Source organism: Neofelis nebulosa, chromosome 2, assembly GCF_028018385.1.
Source record: "Neofelis nebulosa isolate mNeoNeb1 chromosome 2, mNeoNeb1.pri, whole genome shotgun sequence".
In the NCBI taxonomy this organism is placed as follows: Eukaryota; Metazoa; Chordata; class Mammalia; order Carnivora; family Felidae; genus Neofelis; species Neofelis nebulosa.
Window position 1 is genome coordinate 217,920,746 of NC_080783.1, and position 8,232 is coordinate 217,928,977.

Genomic DNA, 8,232 nt, shown 5'->3' on the forward strand with positions numbered 1-8,232 from the left:
TCAGCTGTGGAGGTTCAAAAGCTAGGAGTCATCTTCAACTATGCGCATCCTTCAAGGCCCACGACACTGTGTCTCTCTCACACGCACAGACTCAGTCACGCTCACTCCTTTATCCAATCCACTTCTACACACATTCTTGCCAGAAGCTTTTTCCTCCCTACTCCAGTCCCTCATCTTCGTTCATTCACTCATTCAACCAACAAACATTTACTAAGCCCATCCTAAGCGCCAGGTACTCAAGTCTCTGACTCTAGATTGTACACCTAATGGAGGGAGAAAAAGAAATAAACAAGCAACTCCCATACAAACTTAAATATGCCTGAACGTGGAAAACCATAAAGTGCTGTGGGTGCACACAGGAAGGGCATACGTTCCAGTCTGAAAAGAGAGGCAAGGTCAACAAGGCTTCTTGGACAAGTCTCATTTAGAGTGAAGCCCAGAGGACAAGGAGCGTCAGTAAAGCAGAGCACACGTAAGGGGATGTACGCATGGTTCTAGAGGGAGGTGCACCTTCTAAGCGGAGGCAGTGGCAAGGTACAAGGCCTAAAACCAAGAGAAAGCATGGTGCTCCTGCCAATCGGAATCTAGAAAAATTCAACACGGCTGGAGAATGGAGAAGAAGCTGGAGATGTAAGCAGGTGGCCCTTCTTAGCACCTTCAAGAAGAAGTGACTTTATCCAGTCAATCCCACTCCTATGCTAAGGAAAAATAATAAGGCTCTAAATGCCTCTGTCCCAGAGCAGACAAAATAAAATCCAGACTCCTCGGTCTTGACTTTCCGAGCCCCTGCAACCTGACCCCTACCTACTTCTCCAGGCTCATCTACCCACATGCGCCCAGAATTCCAGCCACCTTGTACCCTCCTGGCTCTGCGCCTTTCTTTGTTCCATTCCCTCTGCTTGGAATTTCTCCTCCAACTACCATGTTTGCAAACCAGTGATGCCAGGTCAAATTCCACCTCCTTTAAGAAGTCTTCTCAGGTCCCCCCACTGCCTGCTGAAAGCATTTTCTATGACCTGCCTTGAATGAGTCACATCCATATCTGCTGCTCTGTAGACTGGAAGCTTCTGGGGTGTGTATGAACTGAAGTGAATCCCAATTCCAAAGACTAGGAAAAATGTTCAGGAAAATATTCAGTTTACCAGTACTGCATTCCTAAGTAACCAACCATGGGAGATCATGAAAAAGTAATTCCTTTTGAATTCTATAAATACAATCAATCAAAAGCCTAGATTTACGTTTTCATAGAAATACCTCTAAGTAAAAATGTTACGCACTGCTTCATAAGATTAAGAGACATTAAGTAAATAAGCCCAGAAAAGTTACTTGTGCAAAATCACAGGGCACTTAAGGGGCAGAGTAAAGACCAGAGCCATGTGAAGTCGTCACTTCACATCCTTTTTCTCAGAAGCTTTAAAAAGCCAGACTACAGCCAGAGCATCCCCGCACATCTCACTAACCAGCTCATCCGATTACCTGAAACATTTTCCTCACTCTTCTCTCCATTAATTCCCACTTTGCTTCAGAGCTCAGCTCAAGAGGCCTCCCCCAGCCCCACAGGGTCAGTCAATCCCTTCATCACACACTCGCCTTCACGACACAGAGCCCTGCGTGGCACGTGGCACTTTTACTGTCAGTTTCCCAGTCAGCAACATGAGGACAGGGGCAGCGTCTGTCCTTCTCTGTGCCTGGCACTTTATTACTACTTGTCACGTAAATGACCCGACTTTAGGGTATTAACAATAACTGGTAGTCACAGGGCCCCCACAGGAATACAAGACCCTAAACTCTCTTCTGACACATCTGACAATAACAATTACATGAATTTTAACATCACAATTTCATAGTAACGCATTCTCTTTGATAATTAAATACTCATACGTGGAATCTGTTAATTCTTTATTAATCAGAACCAGTGTTAAGCAGAATATCACGTTTTGCAAACCAGCATGCTACCAGCAAACTTTCACGTCGGAAGAACACACACCACAAGCCAAACTACAGGATATACGAATAGCTATTCGCTCTCTTGGAACCTGGGAAGTCCAATTCCAGCCTAAAAGTGAACTACAGTGTTTCAACCAAAGCAGCCTACTATATTAATAAATTAAAACAACAATATTCCTTTTAAGGTAAGATGCTTGGCTGCTTGAGTTACCAGTCGTTCCCAAAGCAAACAGCAGATCCGGATTCATAAAAAGGATTTAACCTCCCCAAGTTGATCCACAGATTTAACATAATCCCTATTGATATCAAAACTGCCTTTTTTGTAGAAACTGACAAGCCAATCCTAATATTCATATGGAAATTCAAGGGACTCAGAACAGCCAGAACCATTTTGAAAGAGAAGAACAGGGTTGGGAGACAGACACTGCCCAATTTCAAATCATAACTGCAGAGTTAACTATAACTTAACCAGTATTCAAGACAGTGTGGTATTGGCGTAAGGGGAGACATACACATCAATGGATCAGAATTGAGACTCCAAAATTAAACCCACACACTCATGGCAAATTGATCTTTGACAAGGATCTCAAGAAACTTAAAATGGAGAAAGTATGCTCTTTTCAACACATGGGGCTGGGACAACTGGATATCCACGTACAAAAGAATGAAGTTGGCAGCCTGCATATGTCACAAAATTACAAAAATTAACTCAAAATGAATCAGAGACCTACATGTAAGAGCCCAGACTACAAACCTCTTTTAAGAAAACACAGGTATACAGGGCGTCTGGGTGGCTCAGTCGGTTGAGCATCCGACTTCGGCTCAGGTCATGATTTTGCAGTCCGTGAGGTCGAGCCCCATGTCGGGCCCTGTGCTGACAGCTCGGAGCCTGGAGCCTGCTTCGGATTCTGTGTCTCCCTCTCTCTCTGCCCCTCCCCTGCTCACGCTCTGTCTCTCTCACTCTCAAAAATGAATAAATGTTAAAAAAATTTTTTTTAAGAAAACATAGGTATAAATCTTCATGACCTTGGATTAGGCAGTAGTTTCTTGCTTATGACAGCAGAAGTACAAGCAACAAAAAACAGATAAATTGAACTTGAAACTTAAAGCTTTTGTGCTTCAAAGGCCACTATCAAGAAAATGAAAAAACAATCCACAGAATGGGAGAAAACATCTGCACATCGCACATCTGATAAAGGACTGATATCCAGTATATACAAAGAACAGCTACAACCCAACAGCCAAACAACAAACAATTCAAAAGTGGACAGAGGACTTCAACAGACATTTCTCCAAGGCAGACACACAAGTGGCCACTAAGCACAGGAAAAGATGATCAGCATCACCAGTCATTAGGGAAATGCAAATCAAAACCACAGTAAGATACGACTCCACATCCACAAGAATGGCTATAATCAAAAAGACAGATAATAACAAGTATTAGCAACAATGTGAAGAAATTAGAACCTTCAAACATTGCTGGCGGCAATGTAATATGATGCGGCCACTTTGGAAAACAGTGTGGCAGTTCCTGAAAAAGTTAAACAGAGAGTTACCACATGACCCTGTAATTCCACTCCTGGGTATATACCCAAGAAAACTGAAAACATGTCCACACAAAAACCTGTACACAAATGTTCACAGCGAAATTATTCACAGTAGCCAAAAAGTAGAAATAACTCAAATGCCCATCAATTGATGCATAAACAAAATGTAGCATATCTATATAGTACAGGATTACTCCCCATAAAAGGACTAAAGTTGTGATACATACTACAACACAGATGAACCTTGAAACCATTTTGCTTAGGGAAAGAAGCCTGTCACAAAAGGCCACCCATCGTAGGATTCCATTTCTAAGAAATGTCCAGAAAAGGCAAATACGTAAAGTAGATTACTGACGGCCTAGAGCTGGGAGGAGGGAGGAACACAGAGTGGCTACTAACGGGTAGGGGTTTCTTTTGGGAGTGAGGAAGACATTCTGGAATTAGTAGTGAGAGTTGCACAACTGTGTGAATATAATAAAAGCCACTGAATTGTATATCTTAAAAGCTGAATTTTATGGTATATGAATTACATCTCAATAAAGCTGTTACTACAAAAGAAATGTATCTAATGTATCTAATCGCTTTAACTCCTAAAAACCACTTTGATGGTTGGTTGTGTCTCTTTAAACTGTTATATTCTTTACTCTCTTGTTAAGCAGAACACACTAAATGTTGCTTTTCTCCATATGCTCGAGGGTCACCACTACAAAACATCAATCACTAAAGTGCTGTGTATTCAGAAAATTCATTGTGCAGACGATTAGCCCTTTACACAGTACCCCCAATCTACTGGCCTTTCACCTACCTCCACCTGCCTACCCTGTAAAATCAAGAAAAACCAGAGTAGAGGCAAGAAGGACATACCAAGGAAAAGCCAAACAACGCGCCTACCCGTGGCCACATGCACTTCAACAGAGGCTGTCTGCTGTTTTCTTCACCGCACACCACCTCTTCTTACTTAGGATGCGTGTTTCCAACTTACCAAGTTCCACAGCAACAAGAGAATTAAGGAAACCCACCCAAGTATCCTAACTGTGGAAAACCTCAGATGCCAACGGCATCCCCAAACTGCCTTCTTCTATCTGAGAACCACACACGGCAAACACTGCAGAGACCATCTCGTTCCAGCGTGTCCTGCCTGCATCACCAACGCTCAGAGCACAAGCCCTGGGGCAGTCACTCATTCACACTGCTGACTTACTCTGTGCACACCTAGGCTGGCCGGCCAAGGACACCTGGCCTCCTACCTGTAGCTACAGTGAACACTTCCTCTGCAGTTTACTCCCTAGAGCAACCGAACATAAGTCCACTGTGGAGTCAATCCTTCTCTCGCACTATCGGAGGCAGAGTATAAGATGCCAAGACCCCACGCTACCGGACCCTTCTCACACGATTCCCTCTGCCCCCTCTGAACGGTCAGCAGGTCCATGGACCGTAACCAACCCTCCTTCACTGTCGACTAGACCAGGATGAACACCTGGCCGAGAGGAGTCAGTCCAATTGTCTGGAGTATTCTAAATACGAGCCTTCGGGGCCAGAGCCATTCAATGGCGAGCACCGGGACCAGAGCGAGGAGATACAGGAGCCACGCCGGGGGCCGTGGCAGGCTACGGTGGAACGAGGAAGCCACACAGCAGTCAGTAAAGAAATCTCATCTGCAAGGAGAAACACAGGTAACAGCAGAGCTGGCACATGTGGTGTCACAGAAGAGACCCCAGCTCAGCCCAAGGCGTCTCTAGAGGAAAAGTCTACTACCTCAGAGTCTCCAGGTGCAGTTCCCAGACCGTCTAGCTGCACTTCAGTGTGTCCTGGGAGGCTGGAGAGTGCTCCGAGCTCTTCTTCTACATAAACCACCGTCACCGAACCAACCTGAATGGCTTGTGTCCCTTGCCATCAAAACCGCTCTAACTAAGGGGCGCCTGGGTTTTCTCGCTCAGTCGGCCGAGCGTCCGACTTCGGCTCAGGTCACGATCTCGCGGTCCGTGAGTTCGAGCCCCGCGTCGGGCTCTGCGCTGACGGCTCAGGGCCTGGAGCCTGCTTCGGATTCTGTGTCTCCCTCTCTCTGACCCTCCCCCACTCATGCTGTCTCTCTCGCGCGCTGTCAAAAATAAACAAACATTAAGAAAAATTTTTTTTTAATTTTTAAAAACTGCTCTCACTAAAGTAGGGCCTGTTACTCTCCCCGACCTCAAGTGTCATAGCATCTACTTTCTTATAGAAATAAACCTCAGGGCCTGACGACCATCATTTATTTATGGTGCATGTTTGCGTGCGAGAGATTTTGACACACTATTTAAGGCACGATCTCTCACCTTGGGGTAATAAAAATATTGTCAAATATTTATTGTTTAAGACCTTATAGCTACTCTTTCCATTAGGTTTTGAATCCATCTGGAGTGTGTGGTAAAATATACAGAACACAAAATTTACCAAATAACTTTGAGTATACGATATGGGGCATTAAGCACATTTATTGTTGTACGACGTCGTCACTCACCATTGTTTGTTTTTATTTTGGGGTTTTTTTTTAATGTTTTTTATTTATTTTTGAGAGAGAGAGAGAGAGAGAGAGAGAGAGAGAGGGAGCTCAAGAGGGGAGGAGCAGAAGGGCAGACGGAGGATCCGAAGTGGGCTCTGCACTGACAACAGAGCCCACCACGGGGCTCGAACTCACAAACTGTGAGATTATGACCTGAGCCAAAGTCAGCCGTTCAACCGACTGAGCCACCCAGGCAACCCTGTCTGGGTGTTTTCAAGTTTATTTATTTTGAGAGAGAAAGCGTGCGCATGCACACGCAGAGGGGAGGAGCACAGGGCAAGGGAGACAGAGAACCCCAATCACTGTCAGTGCGGAGCCCAACATGGGGCTCGACCTCACCAACCAGGAGATCATAACCTGAGCCGAAATCAAGAGTCACACTCTTAACCGGCGGAGCCACCCAAGCGCCCCACTATTGTTTATTTTGAAAAGCATCCTGAAAATCAGGAATTTTCCATTCTTATTAAACAGGTGATTTCTGGGGCGCCTGGGTGGCGCGGTCGATTAAGCGTCCGACTTCACCCTGGGTCACGATCTCGCGGTCCGTGAGTTCGAGCCCCGCGTCGGGCTCTGGGCTGATGGCTCGGAGCCTGGAGCCTGTTTCCGATTCTGTGTCTCCCTCGCTCTCTGCCCCTCCCCCGTTCAAGCTCTGTCTCTCTCTGTCCCAAAAATAAATTAAAAACGTTGAAAAAAAAAAATTTAAACAGGTGATTTCTGTTTATGCTCCTTCATCAAATGATAAGGGCAAAGAACCTCACTGAGGTGGTACTGAGCAGGCTGGTGAGGCAGGCAGCCGAGAACATCCAACAGCTTGGAGCAGCCCCAGAGCAGCTAAATTCATCCTCGGTTCCTCTAGATGTGGCCACAGAGGCTAGAGACTAAAAATACCCGGACAGGATAGATAACAGCTGTCAAGGATACTCAGCCAGTTAGAAAGGTTGCCACTATCACCAGATTTGCATCAGAAGACACCTGGACAGGCGGCAATGGGTCACATGTAGAATAATCAGATTCAGTGGAGAAAGACTGATGTGCCTTGCCTCCCAGGATGCCTGGAATAAATCTCTGGACCTTGAATCTGGCCAAGCAATCTATGGTCAATTTCTGGAGGACCCCTAGGAAGAAAAACAAGTACTTCAAAAATGTTGGGTGCCCACGCACCACCTTCGGCTCATGGTTAGCTTTCTCTTTAAGCACAATGGCATCTATCGATAAAATTAAATCAGGAAGAAACCTCCATCAGAAACTCTGTCAAAGCAAATGATCCGACCAGCACATTTCTTAACAGCAGAGACAGAAAGGATAGGGCAAAGAATGTTGACAAGAAGACCAGAAACTTGAACGTTCCCCTCAGTACCTTTGAATATGAAAAAAAGTTTAAAATACAAATTACCTTCAAGGCCTCTCCAAATGCCGTATCTGTAGCATATGGGGGAGCGTGCCCAAGAGAAGATCCTACATGATCAGTTAGTGAAACTAACTCCCCAATCCACGAGGTTTTTTGTTTAATGTTTATTTATTTATTTTGTGAGAGAGAGAGAGAGTATAAGTGGGCGGAGAAGCAAAGAGAGAAGGAGACAGAGAATCCCAAGCAGGCTCTGTGCTGTCAGTGCAGAGCCCAACGTGGGGCTCGATCTCATGAACTGTGAGATCATAACCCGAGCCGAAATCAAGAGTCAGACACTTAACTGACTGAGCCACCCAGGCACCCCAAATCCATGAGTTTCTTAATAGGAAGAGTCCTATTTACTGAACTACTAGCAATCTATACACACTCACAAACGTTGTATCAACCAACTCCAGAAAACACAACTAAATGAATATAAGTAAGACTACCTTAAACACAAAAACTCTGAGGTTAGCAGCCACATCTTCATCTGTACTCATACGATATGTCAGTCTGTTTCTCCACCACTGGGAGCTCTCCTCCACATCAGAATAAAGAGCTGAAACGTGGCACAGGGAACATCTCTGTGCTGCGCATCTTTAACAACTTTAATAATGTTTCACATCTTTTAAAGTAAATACTCATGACAGGTGTTAGACCTAAAAAATTAAGTCCTTTTCGTACACCTGGAAGAAGGACGTCAGTAACTATAGTTCAAACTCCTCCTGCACAGCTTGAGCCAAAAATACTAATTCTTGACCTGGAGCAAGTACCTCAAAAAGAAGAGACGAAGTTACACAGAAGAGCTGCAA